Genomic DNA, 12879 nt, shown 5'->3' on the forward strand with positions numbered 1-12879 from the left:
CTACCGCTGCGTCATTGCATGCATGTGCAGCCCAGCTCAGCAAGGTGCTGCACATTGGCAGCTCGCAGCTGCTGGGGCTGAGTGGTGCTGGCCCCAGCTGACAGCAGCAGTGGCCCTGAGGTGCCACACAGCATGTGGCACTTTGTGGTGCCCTGCTACGCCGGGCTGCACCTGCACAATGTAGGAGCAGCAGCACGGGTTCCAGGTGGCTGGAGCCAAAACTCCTGCCCCCGCTGCCCTACACCATGCAGGGGGGGACTCTGCCGTGAGGTCCTGAGCACCCGGATCACTGCTGCAGCTGCAAGTAAGCTCAGGTCATGTGGGGGATGAGTTGGGGAAGCAATAGGGGAGCTGGGGAAATGAGGGGAGAGTGGGGGAAAAAGGGGAGAGCAAGGGGGAGCTGGGACAACCATCAGGGAGTGAGGGAAATGAGGGGAGAGCAGGGACAACAATCGGGAAGCAGGAGACATCAGGGAAGAGATTAGGGGGGGAGTGGGGGCTCCCCCATGTTCCCCTCCTCCAGCCCCCCCAACCACCTTTTTACCTGGCACAAAGCCGGGTCCAGGACCCTGCAGCCTGCACCAGGACAAGGGCCAGCCATAGAGATTTGCTGGCTGGCTACCAGAGCATCTCTGTAGAGGACTGAGCTTCCAGTTGCCTCCTGCTTTCTTTGCCCGGGATTTTTTTTTTTTGACCCTGGATATCCAGGTATCTAATTTTGCTCCTGTGCTGCAAGTTTGCAGCATGAGGAATGTTTTTTTGTTATTGCACGTGCATCTTGCAGCATCTCAAAGGGGTTGCAAGGGCTGCAAGAGGCATGTGCCCAACAGGTCAGAATGTTTTTGGCACTATGAATTCCTATTTGAAATCTCTGGATTTATCTTGTGTCGGTTTTTGTACACCTAACCATGCCAATATTCTGTGGCACAACACAGCAGTCTTAAAGAAACCCATAACAGCTCCGGGTGGGAATCACTGGCTTAAGGTGCTAATATAAGAGAAACTTCGGTAGCATATCTGTACATTGACACCATAAAGAGAAACCTAAATCCAAGAAACACAAACCTAAATATGGGTTTTTACCCTACTTAGAGATTGCAGCTTCAGAAAGAGAAGTTAGCAGTAAATAATGGTACATATACACTGCCTGTGCCATTATACAAATATTGGATCGATGTGTACATGCAAATCAAGTAAATCTGCACATTTGACTAAACACAAGCTGCTGTGAAAAAGTTGGGTTTTCATGAATAATCATGAATGTAGCTTTAAAATTCATTTTCCTTCTTTATACAGCCCTGTCAGTGAAGCTCAATCATTCAATGTATATCAGGAAAGCAAAGAAAAGGAGATAAGCCTGGAATAAAGTAAAGTCATATGCTATTTCATACAAATATTCAAAGATTTTTTTTGTGTGTGTGAGGACCTTGTTGCACATTACATTTAGCATGTGCTAATTTTAATTGGTGTTAAAAATTAGCAAGTGATTTGGGCAGTTGCACCTTAAGGGTTAATACCCCCTGTAACATGCAGTGCCCTTAGAGGGATGGAAAGCAGGGGCATGGCTAGGAGCCAAGATGGCTCTGTGCCTGCCCAGCTCACCTGCTCTCAGGGGCAGGGTAGTTGGCCCAGATTGTGGGCAGCTTCCCATCGGGCCTGTCTGCTATGATTTGGTCCCCACTGCGCCCTGTACCCCAATATCTAGCCAAATTGGTGCTGCCCAACTCACCTGTAGCTCCCAGCACTGCCCCAGCAAAGCAAGCAGGGAAGAAGAACTCACCTGGCACTGGTGCCACTCTCTGGGCCGGGCTCAACCCAGACAGCAGGAGCAGGCTATCATCGGTGGCAGCAGCAGCAGCAGTGGTGGTGGCCAGGCAGGCTGGTTTTCCTTCCCTGTTTGTTCCCCTGAGACAGTGCCAGCAGTGCAGGTGAGTCTGGGGAAATGGGGTGGAGGTGAGCCAGGTGATCCACAAGGGTTGGGAGGCAAAGGGGGAGCCTCAAGGGACAGGGAAGGAGCCTCAGAGGTGGGGGTGCAAGGGAGGAGCCCTAGGTGGGGAAGGAGGGTGCCCCAGAGGCTGAGAAGACCCTGGAATTGGAGGAGAGGGGCAATTCATACCTTTAGGTGATCCCCCACTGTCACTGTGGGAAAAGATGAGCTGTGCCTCCTGGGATGCCGGAGGACTGCTCCCAGCTGGTTATGGGCCTATGGAGCAGTTCTCACGCTGATGTTTACAAGGGTATTTTTCAGCCTAGGAAGGCCTGGCTCAGGCGTTAATCCTGCAGCTGGATTCACTGAGGTATAGGATCCTGCCCACACTCATGAGACCTCAACCAGGTCTACTGGGACATGTGCGCTCTCAAATGCTATAAGCACACGCATTGACCAAATAGGTGGGTGAAAATGGTAAACGTTACTGTTATTAACCTCATTTTGTTACCCATTGCATATATTTAAATTCAGCGCTGTCTATGTAGTTTGTAGGTTAATGTTGACCTTTAAGCTAAACAGCTGTTGTTCTGTACTTCAGTGAAATGATGACACACATATTGTTAGTTATCTTTATTCTCCCCTTACTTATGAAATACGTTATCCTTAGTGTGGGATAGACAGTTAAAATACGCACGAAAGATGTGTAGTGTGTCCTCTCGTTAAGAGAGCTCTGAATTTCAACGGTTCCATTTTCTTTGTTTCAAATGCTTCTTGCCTTTCCTCTATTCTATTTTGTGAGTTTGTTATGATTGTGAATGGTGACAGATTGATAATTTTTTGTCCAAAGCTACAGGCTTATAAGACTTTATCCCTATGCTGTTATGAATGTTCAATTCTGACCTACAGAACACAGCCCATATGGTGCATTGAGCTGTTCAGGCTCTGTCCACATTAATCCACAGCCTCTTCAACTGGCATTAACACTAAGAGTAGCTATCATGATGACAGTTCAGATAAGAGGTATGTATCCACTAGGAACTACTAAAATGCAATCCACACACGGACTTGAGGTAGACAACCAGTCTGCTATATAATGGCCCACGGTCAACCTGAGCCTGGACTTGAGTCATCCAACTTGAGAAGAAGACCTGCTATTCTATTTCTTACCAGTATTGTAAACTGTCCACTCTCTTAATATTGATGTCCTGAACCTTCAAGCTTCATCACATGCAGAACTGGCATTCATTTTCTCTAGCATCCATAAAATTACACCATGAATGAATTTGATCACTATGTCTGTTTGGTTTTTAAACAATATTCAAAAAAATACATCTTAACTGAACCCTAACCTTTAGATTCCCAGCCCTTTCAACTAAGTTGATAGACTGTTTTGGAAATGTTAGCTTTGGCTTTAGAGACTACAGCATCTGTTAGAAGTGAATCCTCTTCTGACTTAATATTGTACTTCTATTTTATCTGTAAAGCTACATGTGTCAGTGCCCTGGTGCACCTACCCTGTCAAATCACTCAGGGACATGATAAGAATATCTGCTCTTTCGAGTCCATAAAGTTAGCAACTCAGAGGGAGGCTGAGATACTATAAATGATTGTTAATCTGCTGTGTTGCAGATGGAGTGTTTAATCGTTCTCAAATTGGGAAAAAGTTAAGCCAGTTGAAATTTCATCATTTCTGGATTGAGGTTCTGTCAGGTGATTTATCGGAAGGGAAAACCCTGCAACAGCAACAAAAAAAAGTTCCCCTTGTACTTCTGAGGGGGGGAAAAAAAGAATATGAATGCAGAACATATGCTGCATTTTAACATATTGCATGTACAACTATGTATGAAATATTCATGAAATACAAATACATACAGGAATAAATGTAATATTTGAGAGGCACCCTAGTAGGATTACATCACTTTTTAATCTATTCATTTCTGTATTGTTTTGTCTTAAAAGAAGGCAGCATTTGAAGAGGATTTAGAAAGTGGCTTTGATTAAAAAAAAAAAAAAAAGATTTTTTGCTCTTTTAATATATTAAACCAAGTAACTTCTATTGCAGACCTTTGGGGCTGCAGTAGTTGTCTGTGGGCTGTGACTGTGGGTTGTACTGTTTAGACAAGTGATACCATTTCTGTCCTAGCTAGAATCTGACAGTGTGAATTCAGATTCTGCATTTGGTTGTGACCAAAGGGCTAGTGCCCATAACCGAGGTGGGGAGGGAGAAGGAGGGGGTATTAACATTAAGGAATTTTCCAATTTATCCCTGGGTCCTTGGTTGGATTATATATCTACAACTTTTCCCTTCCTTGGATTAGGGCAGGGGTCAGCAACCTATGCCCCCACCCCAGTCCAGATCTGGCCCATGAAAAGACTGGATCTGGCCAATGCCAGCTCAGGGAATTGGCAGCATGCTCCATCCTGAGCAGCAGAGGTATCTCCGGGGTCCTATTGCCTGCTTTATTCAGTTTATTTTCCCTGCTGAAACAGAGGAGGCATCCTAGTGCCTTTTTTATTATTATTATTTTTATTTTTTTAGTTATTCCCTTTGTGGCATCTGCTGATCAAAGGGCAGCTGTAAGGGTGCAGCCTGTGGTAGGGGCTGGGTTGAAAGCAGTGGCCTATAGTGGCAAAATATTGCCAACCCCTGAACTAGGGGATATCAATTGTAATTTGGGAAGTAAAAAGGATTAGCTGGGATGACTTAAATTAAGTCAAGGATCTGATTCTTGGCTCTGTTTTGCCAGTCAGGTTAGCTCCCCTAGTTTTCCCCCTGGACTGGGGAATCCCTGGATGGGCTCTGAGCCATCCTTGCGTTTCCACACCTTGGGATCAGAGGATGTAGGGGTGAAAAGGGCTACACAAGGTCATCTAGTTCAGCTTCCTGTTCCAGGCAGGATCATCTCTGACAACCTTTTCAGCCAAGTGTCTGAAATACCTGCTCTTGAAAATTTCCAGGATGGAGATTTCATAACCTCTCTCGGCAGCCTGTTGTAATGCTTGACCGCCCTCAGAGTCAGAAAGGTCTTCCTGATCTCCAGTCTAACCTCTGCTGCAGCTTGAGGCCATTGCTCTTAGTCTTGTCCCCTGTGGCTAGGCATTGTGTAGGGACAAAAAGTAAATGTCTCCTTTTCCCTGGTCATAATGATCATCTACAGCTAAAAAAGCCCCCTGGTGCCAGGACTGCGGCTGGAATGTGTTAGGGAACCTTTCAGTCCCTACAGCAGAAAAGAAAAGACATTGGACTCTTCAAGTGATATGGGACAGGTGGAAATGTTGGAAGTAGCCCAATGCCATGAAGTAGTTGAGTGCTACACTATAAACTCCTTTTCTTCAATCAAATTCTGGTGGGGATTTCTATTTCAGCAGCCAAGCAGGTTAGAGAATGAATTGCCTAGTGCTGGCCTCAATCATTTGGTCAAGTTACCACTCCTTCCTACCAAACTGAACGGTGAATCTGGTCTGGTGCATGTGGCTGTCACTGTTCAAATGGTGAAGCCTCACAGGGGTGGTACATGCCCCAAGGCTGACGTCAATCAGCTTCAAAATACACGGCCATCCAGATTCGACTTGAGCTTTTGGTAAAGGGCTAAGTATTTTGAAACAAATGATCCTAAATGCTGTACAAACAGACCCCCCTTCTGAACCCCACCGCCCCAAGATATTTCTGAAGTCTGTTTGTCCACAATATTGTTACGTTTGGTTCAAGGTAAACTGAGTTTTTGAGCATAACTGCTCAGCTGGTTGAAATAGAAAAATAAGCTTTTAATTTTCAAAGGCATATCTCATTTGTATCAGCTAAGGATCTTGCTCTTTGAGGACACCATATAAAAATACATGAAAGACAACTCAGTGACCCAGGCTTAAGAAAATTCTCAGGAATGAGCTGCTGTTGCTGCTTTCCAGTTGCGGCACATGGAAGATGCCCCAGTTGGCAGAAGGGTATTAAAAGTTCAGCCAAATGCCATTTCCTTTTAAGAACATAAACCTGTGTGCATAGCAACCAGGGATTACTCACCTATCTCTATTGCATTTCTCCCAGAGGAAGCAAATATTTCTCCCTATTATACCTTCACGGAGATGCACAGTGGAAAATAGATACGTTTCTAGTAGCAAATAATATGAGTTCCACTGCCTTAGGTCCTAAATGTTGCTTTGATCAGGACCCTCTCATTACTTCCTTCCTTCCTGTCTGTCTTTTGGCCTCTTCAGTTAAGTCTCCAGAACAGCAAAGCAAATCACTGCCCTAGAAAAGGGGGGTGGGAATGTGGAAAGTCTCCCTCCATCCCTGGCAGTAGGCGACTTTACTGAAAGTCAATGCCATCCACTTGCATTTATCACTGCCATTCTTGCTCTGCATATTTTTGGTATTCGCCATGCATTGTTAGCAGTGATTGTCATGTAATTAAATCACTGCTCATCACAAGAGCCTATTTTTATGCTGAGATAAGCATCAGAAGTCTGCTGCAGCGTCCCCCAGATCAATAAAGATGTTCCCTGTAGGATTACAAATAGTCTGAGGTTGTGCAGGGCACCAGAATTAATTAGGAATGATTTCTCTTTTTCTTTCTTCTTTCAATATATTTTTAATTGTTTATCCATTTTCGATGGGCTTGTTTTTTAACTCTGCCATGATGCCCAGATGCTTCTGTTCGAAGCCTTTGAGTGTGGTGTCAGTTATGGCAACACCATTTAATCAAAGAAACTGTTAGTCCTCACCCCTGTTGCCATTTCTTCCGTTGCAAGACATGGCTACAGGCTCAAAACAGAAGTAAATGTTCCTAAAGATGAACTGTTTGCATTAGAACTTTGTGTCCTATGAGCTGGACCTTACCCTGTGAGTACATATTTGTATTACAGTTGAGCTTAAAAAACAAGTATACATTTGTGTAACAGGTGTCCTCAACTTAGTTCAGGGCCATGCGGATCAAAACATAATAAGCATCAACCTCTAACCTGAAGAACTTGCACCCAAAGTAGACAAGACAGAGAATATAAAAGGGAAGCGGAGGCGTTTTTTTGGTGAAGTGACTTGCTCAGTGTCACAGAGCAAGCTAACGGCAGAGCCAAGACTAAGATCCTGCTCTCTGGTCATTCAGCCCAATGCCCTTCCTCCTAGAACAGGTTACCTCCTCAAAGTAGAGTTGTTTTTCTAAGTCATCTGCTATTTTCCAATCCATAGTTCCTCAGACAAAATTAAACAAATAACCGTGCAGATGTATTTGCATAATTATTCTCCTAAGAAAATAGAATTTTCTTTTTTCTACTGAGTCAACACTAACTTTGGAAAGTTATAATAGAAAAATGAAGGCGTAATAATTCAGTGCTTACTGACATGTGTAAAGCAACTAAGCTCTGGTTCTTATTTTCACCCCTTCGACATGAGAAGGAGCTCCACTGAAGTCAATAGAAATGCATTAGTTTAAAACAAGTAAGAAATCAGAACTGAGTTCATTAGCTTCAGTGGGATTATGAACATGAGTCATGGCGGCAGGGATGCAATTGTCTTAAAAGACAGTTTATAAACTGGGAGGATTTGTCAGTGTGTATGTTACTATTATTTTATCCTTCTTACTGGTGGCAAAACAGCCCCCAACTCTGAAAACAACTTTATCTTGGGGAAATGGCATACTCTGATTTTTTTACTCCATGCATTCTGCATATTTTTTACACTATGCATGATTCATGTCAATCAAGCAAGTGTTTCAGCTATTCTTCTTTAATTTTTTTGTTCTACACTCAGCCTATAGGATGATATCAAAATGTTTGCTTTTACTTCAGCTTATAGTCCCTGCAACTTTACTGGTCTCATTCTTCAACGTTCTCCAAAACCGTCTTCGAATTCCCTCTTAGTTTCTCCTGCCTGCCAAAACTGTTCTACCAGTCACACTCAGACATTGATTGTACATCAAGGCTCATTAATGTTTATCCTTGCCTGCACGCTGTGTCATTTGTATTGTATTGTGCTGTCCAGCAGTCAACAGCTGAAGAATCAGGTCCCCATTTAAGCTTTATCCAGACACCCAGTAAAGCTCACTGGAGTCCCACTGCTTTCAAAAGAAATACACTTAAGTAAAGGTTTGTAGCATGTAATGGCAAATCAAGCCTCTTGGCCTGCTAAAGTTCATGTCAGATAACATAATGGAATAACCAGCAGAGATGGACATGTATTTGCTTGTAGATATCTAACTGTTCTGTTGAAATGCTATCAGACAATACTGGTATTTGGGTAGCCTGAACACAATAATCACAACCATTTGCATTATACCAGCAATTTATTGTGTCAGTAATAGAGGCAGCAGCAAGATGCATGAAGATCTGCAACAACAGGTATGTAATGAACTCAGTGACATGGGTGATATGCATGAGGCAGGAGTGAAACTCAAGCTTCACTTGCCCGCTGTTCAGAAGGATGAATGCTTTATCCTTTGAGCGTCGAACAGCATCTCAAGTCCCCCTGGGAACTTTCGGTGTGTTTGCGTTGGGGGTGTTGAGCCCCTTCGTTTCAACTAAGAAATAATAATGACTTTTTATTGCTTAGGAGCAGGTTACAGGTCATGAAAGGGATACATAGCCAGTTCCCCAATGGAAAAGAAGTTAATAAATATTTAGGTATTGGGTATGTCTACACGAGATGCTACAACACCATAGCTCATTGCTACAGCTCCGTAGTGTCGCCAGGCATGAACGAGGACAGCAACTCTGCTGCACCTTAGTAATAAGGTACTGCACAATAGCTCGTTGCTATTGCACAGTAATGTCTAAAAAACCCGTGCGGCGATGGTACTGTGTAGTAACACCGGTTACTGTGCAGTCATTTAGTACATGGCTAAGCAAGTATTAAATGACTATACAGTAACAACTGCTCAGTGCTCTGCTCATGTAGACCCCCAGTAACATGCCTTACAAGGTCAGTGTTGTAACATGTGCTTTTCTCCCTGGGCCTGAACTAAAGTTCATTGGAAACTCAATGCAAGGACTCCCATTCAGTTTATTGAGTTTTGGAATAGGCCACATATTTGTTAACCCCCTACAAAATGGATAAATGGTGGTAATATTTACTAGCAGTATATAATTTAGGTGAGTCTAAAGTAGTGACTAAAAGAAGCAGAATGATACATAGTGGAAGGGATATTTTTAGTCTCGGTACAGGCTGCTGGGTCTGGAAGGAGAGCCAGCCCTCATTGCAGAGAGCTGAGCGAACCATTTCCTCCAAAATGCTGAAAGGAAAATGAGGTGCATTAAAACATAAAGCATGATGTTGACCATGACTCTGGGTTGTCTTACAGGTCAATACCATGGGGCCATACTACTGCTGAATGTGGTCAATGAATGTTTTAGATGGAGATCGGCCGAGCATTGTCTCTTCTTTCATGCAAGGATAAAGGTGTGGTTGAATTTATGAGGCAATAAACCTAAAACAGGTGAGAATTGCTTTTCCACAATATGTAATTAACTCACTGCCACGGGTGCGGTCCACTTCCTATATTGATAGTTACTTTGCATTTAGGAGGACAGGATTAGGAGGGCTGTTGAATACTTGCATTTAAGGACTGACTGATAGCTTGGAGTCAAGAAGGAATTTTCCTTCAAAGCATGGCATACCATAATGAGGCGCATTAGTTGGGATGAGTAGCAATGCCTTTCTCTGAGGTACTCAGGGTTAACCAGCTGGAATATCAGACTGTATGGACCATTGATCTGTTCAAATGAGGTGGTGGATCTTAGTCGTTTCTCTGTATTACAGCAATCCCTGGATGCTCCTAGTGAAATGTAGCTGGACTGTGCTAGGCAATGTACAATCACATATGGCATGTCTTTGCAGCAGAGTTAAGCAGGGCTCTTTAATTGGGTGTTGCGCACGTTGACCCAGTTGGGATTGTGAGTAGAGTTTGGGTTTTGCTTTGACTCAGGCTGCTAATCCATCTGCTCTGCAGTGAGGGTGTAGAGTAAACCACTCGAGTGCTGATAATCCTCCAGTGCCCACCTGCAATTCTCCTTGTACGCTCCGAAGAACAGAAAAGTTTTCTGACCTTTCATGGAGTGGCTCTGCTAGTGCAGCACAAAGAATCATGGGACAGGTCCCAAAACTCTGAGCAAGTCACAAGAGTTAGTGCAAGACTGTAACTGGGAGAGGGCTTTTCCATGTGGCTGCTGTCCACAGGCTGGACTAACCCAAGGGCTCAGGTGCAAATACTGATCACCTGAATTAATTCTGACTGTGGACACAACTTGAGCAAGGGGAAGTATCAGATAATAGGGGGAGTTACCACTTGCTTTCTTGTGCCTAAAATGCATAACCAAAAGCCATCCCAAATCCACAAGTGTTAAACTGTCTCTAATCTTAATGTGAAATATGTAGAATCTAATGTTGTTCCAGGTGACAGGTTTTGTTCAGCAATGAGCCTAGCAAAGCCTCAGGTTTATTGTCACGGTATTTTGTCGGGTAAGGTTTTGGAGCTCAGAGCATGTGCATACACACACACTCTGACGGCGGTTGCTGCGCAGCTGCCAGCAGTAGGAACCCATCCCCAGAGAGCAACACAATCACATCCCTGACAGCCAGCTGCAATGTACCCGTCCCATATTTGCATGTAGTGTCACAATGCCCGAGGACCAAAGGAGCTGGCAGCAGGTGAGCGTCTCATGTGTTTAATAGCTGGCTGTAGTTTTCCTTTGAATTAACCTGATGCTGAAATGATCATCGTGGAGTGAACTGCAGCACGCCATCCTTTCCCAAAGAGTGGGATTTTTCACACTGCAGCATGGCATGCTATTATTAGGAAAGAGCCGCTCTCTTCCCTTCTGTCAGCAGAGCCCCAGTGACAGAAGAAGAAAGCTTGTTACTCCCTGGGCTTTCACCTTCCTTCAGCCCGTGAAAGAGAGGTAGGGTCCATCACCTTCAGCCCTTGAATCCCTCATGACTTGCAGGCTACTACTGGCTTCTGACAGCATCAATAAAGGACCCTCAGAGGGAAGAGTGTCTTGTCCCACCTGGGGAAGACTTCAGCTAAAAGAAGGTCATTTCTTTTTTTTCACTGCATTATGGGGCGAAGTCCAAAAACGCACAGCCGGTAGGATCTCCAGCTGTAGGGATGGAAGAGGAGGTTGGGGTTTTATTTTACTTAGTTTTAGGGCTGGCTTGAGGCCAAACTGAGCCCTGGCACAAATTAGAGCACATGCAAGGAAACAAGAAATCAGGCATTAAAGTCCAGCATACAAAGACGCTCAGCCACTCCTATGTAGTTTGTTTTGTAACACATATATGTCTGTTTCCATTGAAGTAGACACGTGTGTTACATATGTGTAGGGTTTGTCCAGTATTTCTAAACATCTATTCCAAATTTCTCCCAAAAATAAGAAAATGAAGTGCATGAGGCAAATTTGTATAGGGCAGTCTTATTCCAGAATAAGCTAATCAAAGGTAGCTAGTCTACTTTACATTTGCATGCTATATTAACCGTATTAACCTCACACTATAAACAAACCCTATGCAAAACGCCTGAAAGGAGAAGTGGGATGAAAGATTTGTTGGCATGAGTTTGGGGTGAATACACTGTATGAGTCATAGGTTAAAATCTTTAAACCATGTTTGTACCAGCAACACCAATTGCATATGTGCCGTATAAGTTCCAGAAAAAAAACTAAAAGAAGTTTTGGGTTTTTTTTTAAATGAATGGTATCCCACTTGTATAGACATTTGCTACAATGACCATGATTCAAGTCCCATGGAAGTCAATGCAACCCTCCCTCTAACTTCTAGCTTTTGCCTAGACTCCAATTGCCCTGGCTTGCGAGCGAGTCAGAAACAACAACAAAAAGATGTAATATAGTTTTTTTTTACAATAACATCTAGCAGTTTAGAAACCCCTCTGCTATCGGTGTGAGAAATTGCTGGGCCTGGTCCAGGTTAATTTTGGGTCCAGGTTAATTTTTGGAGGAAAGGACTTCTTTTTTTTTTTTTTTTGCAAAGTGCTTTAAAAATAAATAAATAAATACATTCTTGGCCCTTTGAAAGGCCTTGGATGATTAGAATAAAGCCCTGGGAGATGGATGGATGGTCAGAGGGCAGATTGAGTGGTCAAAGGTCATATCACTGGAGGAGCTAAGATCCCACAGAGAAGAGGAGAAGAACCTGGATAGGAACAGCACGATACCTTGCAGAGCAAAGAAATAAATTTATCACACGGGTATCATTGCTGAATGTGTGTGTGTGGCTACACCTCTGTATACGTGTACATAATCTTGGCGGTGCTTGGTTTTTAAAAGCAACCGAGGGTTCGTTTTGTTCAGCAGAGTCCTTGCAAACCGTTCATCTCTTCCCTTTCCACTTCCCTTTCCTCCTCCCGGCTTGCCATAATCACCCTAGACCCAAGTCATCCTTCACTCTCACAAAACTGATTTCTGTTTATGGAGCAGCTGGCAATGGCAACGTTCGAAAGCTGAGAGATGACTAAGAAACAAGCCCGCTTTTCCCTTAGCTGTCAGGAGCTTTTAGAAATAACACCCTCCTCTGAGGAAGTCAGAATAGCAACAGGAAAATAAGTAAAACCTATTATAAAACAGTTGTCCAAGAACTTAGGCACGGCGCAGGGTAGAGATCGATATGCTGTGAAGGTTAAATCTATTTTCACACTGTGTTCTATTTCACAGTTTAATGGTGTTTTAATGTGTCTGTCACTGAACCCCCTTCATGTATGCAGGTAGAGCCTTTACAAAGGAGAAAGAACCTTGGCTTTACAAGCTTCACAGTAACATCTTATTTACTAGCTGAGATCTGACACTTTCCCTTCCTCTCTGGAGATACAGCGGGGTTGGACTGTTTTATTTATCTAAAGACATAATGCGGGGTGTCGTTACAATAATTTCAAGTGATCTTTTCTTGAGTATCTGTCGGGATGTGGGGAGCAGTTTGGGGGGGGGGGGGGGGGGGGGGGCGTTTTTTTGTT

This window comes from Alligator sinensis, unplaced genomic scaffold (genome assembly GCF_000455745.1).
Source record: "Alligator sinensis unplaced genomic scaffold, ASM45574v1 scaffold857_2, whole genome shotgun sequence".
Classification (NCBI taxonomy): Eukaryota; Metazoa; Chordata; order Crocodylia; family Alligatoridae; genus Alligator; species Alligator sinensis.